We start from the raw sequence: 14840 nt of genomic DNA, 5'->3' as shown, positions 1-14840 counted from the left end.
TCTTCTTCTCAAGAACAGCAAAACTATGATTGATCATAATTATATGGATGCATATAGTCTCAGATAGTGTAGATTCAGATGTGTTCAAACCATGACCCCCGGGGGTAGGGTGGACCATAATGAAAGTTCAAGTGTCACAGACAAAGAAATATGTAAGCATATTTAGTTAGGACTTAGTGTAGATTCAATTTTGTTCAAATCATACCCCCTTCCCCAGTCCCTTTTTAGGGATAGGTGGGGACCACTTATGCATTAAAGTTTTCAATACTGAACTGATGTTTTCCTAGCCACAGTGCTCAGATGAGCGATGTGGCCCATGGGCCTCTTGTTTAGATTTCAATTTCAAAGAAACTATTCAAGATATTCTCGTTAAACTTCATACACTAAATACAAATTTTCATGTTACATTACTAATATACCCTCGGCAGGGCATTCATGTCCTATGAAAATATCTTCCTTTTTTTTTTTTTTTTTTTTTTTACATTTTTAGGTCACCTGAGTAAACTCAGGTGACCTATTGCTATCCGTTTTCGTCCGTCATCGTACGTCGTTCGTCGGCCGTAAACTTTTGAACATTTTTAGCTTCTTCTCTGGAACCACTGAACCAATTACATCCAAATTTGGTATACAGCATTTATGGGTGAAGGGAAACAAAAATTGTGAATTTCATGGTCCCTGCCCCCCTGGGGCCTGAGGGGTGGGGCTAAAACCACCAAAAATAATGCAATCTTTAAAAATCTTCTTCTTTACTCCTGGACATCAAGCAGTCAAACTGTTGGCATCATTGTAATAAGCATTGAGCCCTCTACCAAAATTGTGAAATTCATGGCCCCAGGGTCAGGGGTTCTGGTCCCAGGGTGGGGATATATAGATCATATAGTGAAAGTGTGTTATTTCTTTGAAAATCTTCTTCTCTGCTCCTGGGTATTAAATAAAGTTACTAAGCACATAGTTATGATGAGCAAGAGTGCCTCTTCCAAAATTGTGAAATTCATGGCCCCAGGGTCAGGGGTTCTGGTGTTAGAGCGGGGCTCTATTGATTATATAGTGAAAATGCATTAATTCTTTGAAAATCTTCTTCTCTGCTCCTGGGTATCAAATAAAGGAACTAAGTACATAGTTATGATAAGCAAGAGTGCCTCTTTTAAAATTGTGAAATTCATGGCCCCAGGGTCAGGGGTTGTGGTGTTAGGGCGGGGCTCTATTGATTATATAGTGAAAATGCATTAATTCTTTGAAAATCTTCTTCTCTGCTTTTGGATATTTAATAAAGTAACTAAGTACATAGTTATGATAAGCAAGAGTGCCTCTTCCAAAATTGTGAATTTCATGGTCCCAGGGTCAGGGGTTCTAGTGTTAGGGTGGGGCTCTATTGACTATATAGTGAAAATGCATTAATTCTTCGAAAATCTTCTCCTCTGCTCCTGGGCATTAAGGTGATAAACTAAGTACACAGTTATGATGAGGAGGTGGGCCTCTTCCAGAATTGTGAAAGCCATGGCCCCTGGGTCAGGGGTTGTGGTGTTAGGGCGGGGCTCTATTGATTATATAGTGAAAATGCTTTAATTCTTTGAAAATCTTCTTCTCTGCTCCTGGGTATTATTTAAACAAACTAAGTGCATGGTTATGATGCATAAGGATGCCTTTTCAAAAATTGTGAATTTCATGGCCCCAGGGTTAGGGGTTCTGGTGTTAGGGCGGGGCTCTATTGATTATATAGTGAAAATGCATTGATTCTTTGAAAATCTTCTTCTCTGTTACTGGAGACTATTTAAACAAACTAAGTGCATGGTTATGATGCATAAGGATGCCTTTTCCAAAATTGTGAATTTCATGGCCCCAGGGTCAGGGGTTCTGGTGTTAGGGCGGGGCTCTATTGATTATATAGTGAAAATGCATTAATTCTTTGAAAATCTTCTTCTCTGCTACTGGAGATTATTTTAACAAACTAAGTGCATGATTATGATAGACAAGGATGCCTCTTCCAAAATTTTTAAATATATCGCCTCAGTTTTGGGGGTTCTTGAAGGGGGGGGGGGGCTCTATTGATTATATAGTGAAAAAGCATTAATTCTATTAATTAATCATTAATTAATCCTGTCGGCTCCTTAGTGTTGAGCTGATGAATAAATTGCTTAGCTATGATAAAAATGGGAGCTTCGAGCAGAATTTTTAAATCTTGTGGTCCTTGGGTCAGGGGTTCTGGCATAACGAGGGGGGGGGGGGGCTTTTGATAATATAGTGGAAAAGTGTTAATTCTTTGAAGTCCATAGTAATGATGATGAGGGTAACTCTTCCAGATTTGTAAATTTCTTGACCCTTGGTCTTGGGTTCTGGTGTTAGGGTAAGGCTTTGTTGAATCTGTAGTGAAAATGCATTGTACCTGTGAAATTCTTCTCTGCTTCTTGGCATATCGGAAGCAAACTGAGTAAAAGTTTAAATATGAGTAAGCTTTTTTCTACCAGATTTTTAAACATCTGGACCATTTGTCTAAGCATTCTGGTCCTGGGCAGGGCTCTATTAATTTGTATTCTACTGAGAGAAGTTATTCCCCTTTTCCATTCACCTTTGATAATTAATCACTGTAAATAATGTATTTGAAAGGTTAATAGAATAAGATAATTATCCAAGAATGTTTATCGTATAATTAAAAAAGTACTTTCTTAGTTTTAATAATCAGGTAGACCTGTAAGTAATAAATAAATAAAAATGAGACAAAAATAACTTATCTTATTAAAAGTTCTTCAAAGACCATAAGAGAGGTCAATGCTAGAGGTCTTAATATGGGTTTATAAATAGTACAGAAGCACTAATAGTTTGTTAATAGGCTGCATGGTGATTAGTGTGAAGTGGGGGACAGATTAGAACTCAATTTCTGAGTTGATAGTGAATACTAGACTAATTATTTTGTTGATCCTGATCTTCCTACTTCTCTTGTTTTTGTTCCTCTGCCCTGCCTCTGGGTATTAAGTAATCAAAGTAAGCATGCTAACTGTATAGTTATGATGAGCAATAGTGCCTCTTTCAAAATTGTGAATTACATGGCCTCTGGTTTAAAATACAAACCAAATTCAATTGTTGGAAAGTTGTTACACAATACTCAGGTGACCTATAAGGCCTGTGGGCCTCTTGTTATTACTTGAAGCAGCTTAGTTTACACTTTATAAACAAGTATAAGGGCAGTATTTTTTCTAATTATTCAGGAGGAAAAAGTCAAAATGAAGACTTTAGTGGGCAAGACAAAGATGTCACAGCAGAAAATCCACTGGAGGTGGAGAGAAATAGCTGTACTTCACCAGAGGAGATTTATCCTGCTTCTGATTTATCTAAGGAGGTGGATATGCAGGATGAGGCGGTGAATGCAGAAGGTAAATCTAATGAATTCTTAAATAAATGCATACTTCTTAAGAGTAGTTTTACATTGGATTTATTAAACGGTGTTAAAATAATTTGAAAGTTTAGAGATTTTATCTTTATGCTAGTATTGAATAGATTTAGTGCAAATTCCACTTAGACAAAGTCTCATCTGAAGAACAGGTCTCCACGTTCCACAGTGGATTCGAACCCATGATGTAAGGATCAGCTGCTTACTCCTTCACTCTAGAGCAGATGCTCTAACCACTGTGCCGCCCGGTAACAGAATTTAAATGTAAATGTATAATAGAAAAATGCCGCAATTTTTTCTACCATTTTAGAGGAAAAAAGCCCAATTGAGGACTTTAGTGGGCAAGACAAAGACGTCGTAGCAGAAAATCCACTGGAGGTGGAGAGAAATAGCTGTACTTCACCAGAGGAGATTTATCCTGCTTCTGATTTATCTAAGGAGGTGGATATGCAGGATGAGGCGGTGAATGCAGAAGGTAAATCTAATAAAAAAAAATTTATGGTGAGATAATATTTTGAAAGTTTAGGAATTTTATTTTAATATTAGTATTGAATTGAGTAGACTTTGTGCAAATTCCACTTGGACATTTATCAGCAAATTTAAGCCTATATAGATTTTTATCTGAACCAACTCATTGAGTCGTATTATCATGTGGTCTAATTGCTGTATTTATTATGAAGAGAAAACTATTTTTTTGTCATCTTATCATCCAATTCATACACAAGGAAGTGAATTAAATTCTGAAAATGAAACAAAAACTTATAGACAGCATAGAGTTTTGTATTTTGGTTTATTCTATTATAATTAATTTATGAAATATTACTTAAGTTGAACTTAACATGTTAATTAAGGATTAGCTTTTTGATAGAAATGGTATAAAGAAAACACAAAGGGCTACACAAAAAATGCGCATCACATACATATGTTGTAATGGATTGCTTATAAGAACATTTCTGTGCCTTCAATTCAGATTAGAACTTGTTCAAAAAAGAACACTGCATGAAGTTAAATTGTGGCAAAAGATAGTACTGTACAGAAAATGTACTGTAATTTCATCATTTTTTATTGATTCAGAACAATTTTCATAGATTTCATTGCTGAATCATTCCATGAAATCAATGTTCATTATGAAATCACCAAATATCAATTTAACTGCTTTATGGAAATACAGATTGTCTGTATTGGAATATATAAATTTGGGTTGAAATTCATAAATTATACTCTCTATTCATAACAGGCCTAAATTATCAAAATGATTTTTCTAATTTGATGAAAATTTTACTTTTATCTGCATATTTTTATGCCCCCGGATCGAAAGATCCCAGGGTATATTGTTTTTGTCCTGTCTGTCTGTTTGTCTGTCTATCTGTTGTCAACTTTAACCTTACCCATAACTTTTGATTTGTTGGAGCTATGACTTTCATATTTCACATGATTATTCCTTGTGACAAGACCTTTCTTTGGGTACCATCATATTTGACCTTTTGATCTTGACCTTGGAGTTTGAACCACTTTTGCAAAATTTTATGAGACTTTAACCTGGCCATAACTTCTGAACAGTTGGTGCTTCGGGTTTCAAACTTCACATGTATATTCTTCGTGACAAGGCCTTCCTTTGGATACCAACAGCTTTGACCTTTTGACCTTGACCTAGGAGTTTGACCTACTTTTGAAAAACTTAACCTTGGCCATAACTTTTGAACAGTTGGTGCTTTGGGTTTCAAACTTCACAGGTGTATTCCTTGTGACAAGACCTTCCTCTGGATATCAACCTCTTTTGACCCTTTGACCTTGACCTAGGAGTTTGATCTACTTTTGAAAAACTTAACCTTGGCCATAACTTTTGAACTGTTGGAGCTAGGGCTTTCATACTTCACATATGTAATCCTTGTGACAAGACCTTATTTTGGATACCAACCACTTTGACCTTTTGACTTTGACTTAGGAGTTTGACCTACTTTTGAAAAACTTTAACCTTGGCCATAACTTTTGAATAGATTACACTAGGGCTTTCATACTTCACATATGTAATCCTTGTGAAATTACCTTTTTTTTGGATATGAACCATTTTGACCCTTTGACCTTAACATAGGAGTTTGACCTACTTTTGAAAAACTTTAACCTTGGCCATAACTTTTGAATGGTTGGTGCTAGGGCTTTCATACTTCTCATATGTAATCCTTGTGACAAGACCTTCCTTTGGATACCAACAACTTTAACCTTGACGTTTTACTTACTTTTAAAAAACATTAACCTTCGCCTTAACTTTTGAACAGTTGCAGCTAGGGCTTTCAAATTTCACAGGTATATTCCTCGAGACAAGGCCTTTCTTTGGGTACCAACTTTTTTAATCTTTTGGCCTAGATTTTGACTTTCATTTGAGAAACTTTAAGCTTCACCATAAGCTGCCATATAGGGGCATCAGTGTTTCACAAACACATCTTGTTTTTTCAACGAAATGACCTCAGATATGTTAAGTTATAAAAGTTCTGTCATTTCGAAGTCATTGACAATAAGGGGCTTGTTTGTTTTCCGTCCTAGCGTGAACTCATACCCAGCATGCATGAATTTGCTTGCCTACAACTTAGAGCCTCTGCGTCACTATTAACAGGCATTGCACAATAAAAAGCTTAATATTTTTGTTACTTTTAATATACTGCTTCTTCCATATTCAATTCAATGTTTTACTGTTCATGGTAGCTCAGTCGGTAGAGTGCTTGCTATGTGATCGGGAGGTTGTGAGTTCAAATCTCGGCCACAACTGATCTAAGTCGATAAAACACAGGTAGCAACTGTTCCTTCGCCATGCACTCAGCACTTTAAATGAAAGTTGCGGATCCTTCGGATGAGTCCTTAAAAACCGAGGCCCCGTGTCATGGCAGGCGTTGGCAAGATAAAGATCCCTCACTGCTCATTGGCCCTGAGTGCCAAGTAAAGGTCAAAATTTGAAGCCCTTCACTGGGATATGGTGACGTCTCTATATGAGGGAAAAATTCTCGAATGGGATGTAAAACAACATACAATCAATCAATGAATTCATTGTTTTTAATATGTGCAAACTTTGTTCCAAAATCAGTGTTAATATTAAAGTAAAAATTTTTGCTAAATTGTGATAAAGTATTATTTCAACATCAGATATTTATTTTGGCATGTGTGCATAAACTTAGTAGATATGGGCCATAACTTATGAACCCTTTGGCCAATTTTTATTAAATTTGTCACAGAATATCCTTGGCCCAAGCCCCAAGGGCTCCTGTTTATACTAAAACTAGGGTTGTGATCCTTAAACAAGGGGAGATAATTAGGAAAATAAAAACCAAAAGTACTGGTTGCTAAAAAACTTTCTTTTCAAGAACCACTGGACAAATTATCACCAAACTTATGTACAAGGATGAGGATATGTTGAAGATTAAAAATTGTTCAAGACATTATACTGGGGCAAAGTTGACCAAAAATTATGCTTTATTAAAACTTTGATTTTTTGTTTACTATAAGGACTAGAATCATTAAACCTTGTCAGTTGATGCTTCTTAGGATGTCATTTCATGTTGATTCAAAAGTAGGACATTGTGTTAATATTGTTAAGGCATGATGGAGCTTACAGAAAGAAAGAATGAAGTAAAAAGGTGACCATAAAAAATTTGGTATGGTTAATTTTTCTTGAATTCATGTATCCACGGAACTTTTTTTTTTTAGTACATGTAAAATGATGCCCACAAATATTGGTGAAACCACAGTATTAGGTGTTACATGTAATCCAAGAGAAAGCAGATTTGCTAAAATATTTGGATCCTTAAAGATGCAGACTGTATTATGTCTGTAATCTTCATGGTTATGGGAATTAAGATTCTAAGGCCAAAATAAAAAATACCTTTGTTTCCCCATAACGCGACCAACCCACTTAAATCGTGCCGACTAAAAAGTTTTTTAATAAGATTATTCAAATATTTTTTTTATTGTTTATCAACTTTATAAAATACAATTTCATCAATATACGTTTTTTATCAGAATGGCGGCTTTTGTTTTACTCTCATTTGGCGCCCACAACTTGTGGCCACAGCGGGTTAGTTAGTGTTATAAAACGTCGGTGACGTATCAATCTTATTGTATATCTTTAACTTATTAGAATCCTACACTCTTGAAACATTTCGTGAATTAAATATACCATGACTCAGTCCTGAGTCATGGTATATTTAATTCACGAAATGTTTCAAGAGTGTAGGATTCTAATAAGTTAAAGATTTACAATTCTATACCACTCCTGAGTGGTAAGGTGGTATTTACAAATGTGTCTTCTAAAATTAACGTACGTAGTAAGCATGGCAAAGCCTGCCTCATGAGCAGATGAGAGGCCCATCTTGTATGTGCATATCAATAAATTTCACTGAATTTCATTCATTTTGATCTAATAAACAGTTCATGTATGATCCTATTTTTACTATATAGGACCATAAGAGTTGTAAATATGTATATAGATAGTAGATAGTATATGTAGATAGTAGGTTGAAAAATATACTGGGATGTCCAATGGTTGAGCATTTGCGAATCTTGTCTTTTTGTAAATATTCGATTTTAATAAATTTACGCTAGCCTGAAATATTTCACAAGTTCAAATGAATAATATTTGTGAATAAATTAACCATACACGTTGCTTCATTTGTATGATCTTCGGTTTAAAAATCGGTTTCTTTTGTTCTTTCTTATTAAGGTCTTCCGTCTCCACGGAAGACCTTATAGTGATTCTATTGTTTCTTATTATTATTATTATTATTATTTTTTTTTTAGACAAAATTTTGTGCACGCGATTTCTCGAAAACTATTCAATGAATTTCCTTGAAATTTTCAGGGATAAAAGGTCCTTATATGAATTTTATATAAAATTCCGTTTTTTGGTAAACTCGGTTCCAGTGCCAAGTTATGGACAATTTTCTGATTTTAAAATGCAATTTTGTCCGCGAGTGTTCTCAAGAATGGCTTAAGATATTAACTGGAGACTTGTTAGAGATGATAGAACATGATTTTTAGATTGGAGAGGGCACCTTTTCGTCTGTCGTCGGCACTTCCGGTCGCTTACGGAAGTGATCAAAGAAATCGTTAAATTTCAACTTTCCTTTTTTAAATCAATTATTACATCACTTTATTGCATCTCTTTTGTAGTTTTGAAATATGTCGGTCCCACCGGAAACAAATACGTCAACTTCCGGTTATAAGAGAAAAACTACATAATTTGAGTATTTTTCTTTCCCATTAATATCTATTGTAGATAAAGTATTTGGAATGAATTTTAAATATGTTATTCAGACAGCAAATGTCTAGAGTTACCTCAAATATCTTTCAAAAATTCACTTCCGGTCGCGTGTTTTTCTGTCCTAAAAATGAGAAGTTGTCTGAGCAAGATCTCGGAAACGGTAAGAGATTAAGACACCAGACTTATATGAGCAACAGACCTTAAGATGTATCAAAAACCACTTGGGTTCAGAGCGTCAGCCGTCAGTTCCGGTCGTCACAGGAAGTGATCAAAGAAATCGAAAATTTCAACTTTTCTTTTTTTATTTAATAATTGCATCACTTTATTGCATCTTTTTCGCAGATTCGAAAGATGTTGGTCCCACCGGAAACAAAAACGACAACTTCCGGTTATAAGAGAAAAACTAAATAATTTGAGTATTTTACTTTCCAACTATTATTCTTCATAGATAAAGTTTTTGAAATGAATTTTAGGTATGTTATTCAGACTGCAAATGTCTAGAGTAACCTCAAATATCTTTCAAAAATTCACTTCCGGTTGCGTTTTTTTTCTGTCCTCAAAATGAGAAATTGTATGAGCGAAATCTCAAGACAGGTAAAAGATTAAAACACCAAATTTTTACGAGTAACAGACCTTGAGGAGTAGGCAAAACCATTTTGGTTAAACGCGTCAGTCGTCACTTCCGGTTGTCACAGGAAGTGATCAAAGAAATCAAAAATTTTAATTTTTCTTTTTTAAATTAAAGTTTGCATCACTTTATTGCATCTCTTTCGCTGTTTTGAAACATGTTAGATTGCACCGGAAACAAAAACGTCAACTTCCGGTTTTAGGTGATAAACTACGTTACTTCGATATTTAACTTTCTCATAAATATTGCTTATCGATAAAGTACTTGAAATGTTTTGATGCATTTTGTAGATACTGCAAATGTACAGAGAAACGTCAGAGATTTTTTTTTTATAAAATTCACTCCCGGTCGCATGTTTACCTGTCCTCAGAATTAGAATTTGTTCTCACAATATTGCTCGGCAACAGTAAACGACTGAAGTCTAAAACTTTCAGAACTGATAGTCAGTCATCAGTTTATTTGAATCGCGAGGAAATCTTGTATCGCCGTTACTTCCGGTCGTGACAGGAAGTGATGCAAAATAGTGAATGGTTAATGATTAGCACGTTGGATTTTCACCCTGACAACCAGGGTTAAATCTCCAGATTGTCTGAATTTCTTTTATCACCTTTTCAGCTTGAATTTACGTTTTTGCTTTCAAAATCGGACGGAAGACCTCTCATTGCTCGCAATGAGTTTCTAGTTTATAAAGATATTATTCAATTTTTCAAGTATTTTCAAAACTGCTGTCAGAAAAAAAATTTAATTTACCTACCTACCTGCCCAACTTGAGATTTTAGGGTCAGGTTAGGGGAAACAAAGATATTTTTAATGATGGCCTAATGTACAATATAAAAATGCAGCAATTTTTTCTAACTCTCTAGGGGAAAAAAACTCAAGTGAAGACTTTAGTGAGCTAGACAAAGATGTCATGGCAGAAAATCCACTGGAGGTGGAGAGAAATAGCTGTACTTCACCAGAGGAGATTTATCCTGCTTCTGATTTATCTAAGGAGGTGGATATGCAGGATGAGGCGGTGAATGCAGAAGGTAAATCTAAAGAATTCTTTAATAAATGCATATTTCTTAAGAGTAGTTTTACATTGGATTTATTAAACGGTGTTAAAATAATTTGAAAGTTTAGGGATTTTATTTTTATGCTAGTATTGAATAGATTTAGTGCAAATTCCACTTAGACAAAGTCTCATCTGAAGAACAGGTCTCCACGTTCCACAGTGGATTCGAACCCATGATGTAAGGATCAGCTGCTTACTCCTTCACTCTAGAGCAGATGCTCTAACCACTGTGCCGCCCTAGCAATGGAGACGTAAATGTGTAATATACAAGAGGCCCATGGGCCACATCACTCACCTGAGTAACTTTGGCCATGCTGTTCTTTACCAGATTTCCCCCCTTGTAATACTTATTGTGGCCCCGCCCTACCCCTGAGGGTCATGATTTTAACAATTTAGAATCTACACTACCCCAGGATGCTTCCCCATTAGTTTCAGCTTTTCTGGCCTAGTTCTTGAGAAGAAGATTTTTAAAGATTTTTATGCCCCGCCATGAATATGGCCGGGGCATTGTGTTTTTCATGTCTGTCTTCCGTCTTTCTGTCCTTCCGTCTGTCCGTCTTTCCTTCCGTCACACTTTGTGTTTAGCTCTGTTCAAAACTCAGTTTCAAAGAAACTATTCAAGATATTTTTATCAAACTTCATATGCTGATAGATATTGATGAGAGCTATGCAACTGCATCAACATTTTTTGACCTTGACCTTTCCTATGACCTTGACCTCACTTTTCTTAAATTAGTGTTTAGCTCAGTTTTAAAGATACCATTCAAGATAGTGTAATCAAACTTCATATGTTGATACATACTGATGTAAGCTATTCAACTGTACCAATATTTTTTGACCTAGACCTTTCTTTTGACCTTGACCTCACTTTTCTTAAATTAGTGTTTAGCTCAGTTTTAAAGATCCCATTCAAAATAGTGCAATCAAACTTCAAATGTTGATACATACTGATGTAAGCTATTCAACTGCATCAACATTTTTTGACCTTGACCTTTCTTTTGACCTTGACTTCACTTTTTTTTTGAATTAGTTTTTAGCTCAGTTTCAAAGAAACTATCCAAGATATTTTTATCAAACTTCATATGCTTATAGATATTGATGAGGGCTATGCAACTGCATCAACATTTTTTGACCTTGACCTTTCCTATGACCTTGACCTCACTTTTCTTAAATAAGTGTTTAGTTCAGTTTTAAAGATACCATTCAAGATAGTGTTATCAAACTTCATATGCTGATACATACTGATGAGAGCTATTCAACTGCATCAATATTTTTTGACCTTGACCTTTCTTTTGACCTTGACCTCACTTTTCTTAAATTAGTGTTTAGCTCAGTTTTAAAGAAACCCTTCCTAATATTTTTATCAAACTTCATATGCTAATACATACTGATGTAACATTTTCAACTGCATCAACAATTTTTGACCTTGACCTTTCCTTGACCTCACTTTTCTTAAATTAATGTCAAACTTCATATGCTGATGCATACTGATGTAAGCTACTCAACTGCATCAATATATTTTTTTCACCTTGACCTTTCCTTTGACCTTGACCTCACTTTTCTCAATTTGTGTTAAAATGTTGCATTACTAATATACCTTCAGCAGGGCATTCATGTCCTATGGATATATTTCTAGTTTCCAATATATTTCAATGTAAAACTTGGATTCCCTATTGTGGCCCCGCCCTACCCCTGGGGGTCAGGATTTTAACAATTTAGAATCTACACTACCCCAGGATGCTTCCACATAAGTTTCAGCTTTTTTGGCCCAGTGGTTCTTGAGAAGATTTTTAACGACCCCACCCTATTTTTGTCTTTTCTTGATTATCTCCCCTTGTAAGGGGATTTGGCCCTTTATTTTCACAATTTAAACTCCCGTTCACCCAAGGATACTTTGTACCAATTTTGGTTAAAATTGGCCCAGTGGTTCTTGAGAAGAAGTTGAAAATGTGAAAAGTTTACAGACAGATGGACAGACAGACGGAAGGACGGACAGACGACGGCCAACGGGTGATCAGAAAAGCTCACTTGAGCTTTCAGCTCAGGTGTGCTAAAAAGGGCAATTTTTTCTACCATTTTTAGAGGAAAAAAGCCTAATTGAGGACTTAAGTGAGCTAGACAAAGATGTCATAGCAGAAAATCCACTGGAGGTGGAGAGAAATAGCTGTACTTCACCAGAGGAGATTTATCCTGCTTCTGATTTATCTAAGGAGGTGGATATGCAGGATGAGGCGGTGAATGCAGAAGGTAAATCTAATGAATTCTTTAATAAATGCATATTTCTTAAGAGTAGTTTTACATTGGATTTATTAAATGGTGTTAAAATAATTTGAAAGTTTAGAGATTTTATCTTTATGCTAGTATTGAATAGATTTAGTGCAAATTCCACTTAGACAAAGTCTCATCTGAAGAACAGGTCTCCACGTTCCACAGTGGATTCGAACCCATGATGTAAGGATCAGTTGCTTACTCCTTCACTCTAGAGCAGATGCTCTAACCACTGTGCCGCCCTGGTAACAGAATTTAAATGTAAATGTATAATAGAAAAATGCCGCAATTTTTTCTACCATTTTAGAGGAAAAAAGCCCAATTGAGGACTTTAGTGGGCAAGACAAAGACGTCGTAGCAGAAAATCCACTGGAGGTGGAGAGAAATAGCTGTACTTCACCAGAGGAGATTTATCCTTCTTCTGATATATCTAAGGAGGTGGATATGCAGGATGAGGAGGTGAATGCAGAAGGTAAATCTAATGAATTCTTTTTTGACAGGTCTAGACGATTTCCAAATAACGATAACCGTGAATCGCTATTAATACACAGAATAAACAAGGTGCTAATCCTTCTGACCAATCAGATAACTGCATTTAGACAAACCCATAAAAAAAAATAAATAAAACATGTGGTTTTAAACTTTTTTGCTCAGAAAATTTTTTTAGAACAAACTTTTTGTAAACTTTTTGCACATTTAGGAATGATACAGCATATATATGACAATTCTACCATGAACAAACTTCGACTTGAAAGCTTAGAATAAATTCTAAATGGGATTAAAAATCTGTCACTAAGATGTAGAAATCCCAAAAGTGTAACTTATGATAAGAAATTTGATATAAATACGGTAGATTTTCAAATTTTAGAGCCTGAAAATGTTTTGTATGGGAATATATAAATAATTTCATTTTTATTTCCTGAGTGTTTGTTGCACAAAAAATCTTTTTGAAGGAAAAAAAACAACAGCAGGTGTTCTCTTTTTGTTCCTTTGAAATATTTTTGGGGTGTGTAAAAATGCTGTTGTCTGATTGGATAGAAAAATATTTACATGTGTATGGTGTATAATTATAGCAGCTTTCAGTTATTGGTCTTGATTTTCATATCTGGAAATCATCCAGACCTGTTTAAGGCCAACATTTCCTGTTTTATGGGAGTGCCAACCCTAATTTGTGCTAAAATGAAATAAAAATAAAAGCCCTAATTCATGTTTTATTTTTATTGCCCCTGCTGATAGTTTATTTACATAGTCACTGAATAAATAAAAGAAATATAAACAAACCTTTTCAAACTTTCAAATCACGATTTGCCATTGGCTTAGATAATAAAATATATTCATCCATGCAATCATGGAGAACTAGTGAGCCTGCATTCGAAGCATGAATAGTCACTGTAGCATAGCGCCAAAATATCAGACTCAGAGGATTTAATATAGTTTTAGATAGTCATTTTATTTTAAAAAATTATATGGCAATGTCATATTAAAAGTATAAAATTCAGATTAACTTTTAATGAAAGATTCAATGAAATAGATGAAACATTAAATTTGATCAAATGTCAAGTGGAGGGCCACGTGGAGATTGAGGTTCTGTCAGCCCCTTGCTTCGAAAGGTTTTAAATATGTATTATCTTTGTCAATTTTCTCTATACATTGAAATACATCTTGAAGAGTATTTTAAGACTTAATTTTAAGATAATAATATTTTCTTTTACAAGTAATGACAGAACTGTAGAAAGTGGCTTATTTAAGAAAATTCAAATCATAACTTGCCTTTGTTTTATGACAAATAAGGCAACTCAAAATTACCTATGAAAATTCATGTACCTGCAAGATATTTTCTTTTTTATCATTATTCGGAATTTTGCTTGTAATGTTACGATTTAATTGCACATAAGCATGTTAATATAGCTAGTGTATATGTATCTCTAGTTTAGTAAAACAACTTTTTTAGCCTTGAGAGAAAAGCATTGCTGTAAATGACATACCCATACAAATACCATTTAAGTTCAAGACCTGGATTTTTTCTTTAAAAAGTTGTGGGTTAGAACCAGTTTTAACAAACTTTGGAATTCTGCAGTAAACAAAGCATTATCATAGTCTATTTTACATGCATATATACTATGGGAAAGAGGTGTATTGTCTACAATTATGTTTAAAGTAAGCATGCTCATGCAAAAAGAAAAATATAAGGATAAAATGAAATTAAAAATACTACATTTTCAGGAAATTATATATTTTCAATAAAGAGATGGTACCA

Source organism: Saccostrea echinata, unplaced genomic scaffold, assembly GCF_033153115.1.
Source record: "Saccostrea echinata isolate AGI-Se365-2 ecotype Australia unplaced genomic scaffold, CSIRO_AGI_Sech_v1 ptg000030l, whole genome shotgun sequence".
Lineage (NCBI taxonomy): Eukaryota > Metazoa > Mollusca > Bivalvia > Ostreida > Ostreidae > Saccostrea > Saccostrea echinata.
This window is presented reverse-complemented; position numbering follows the sequence as displayed.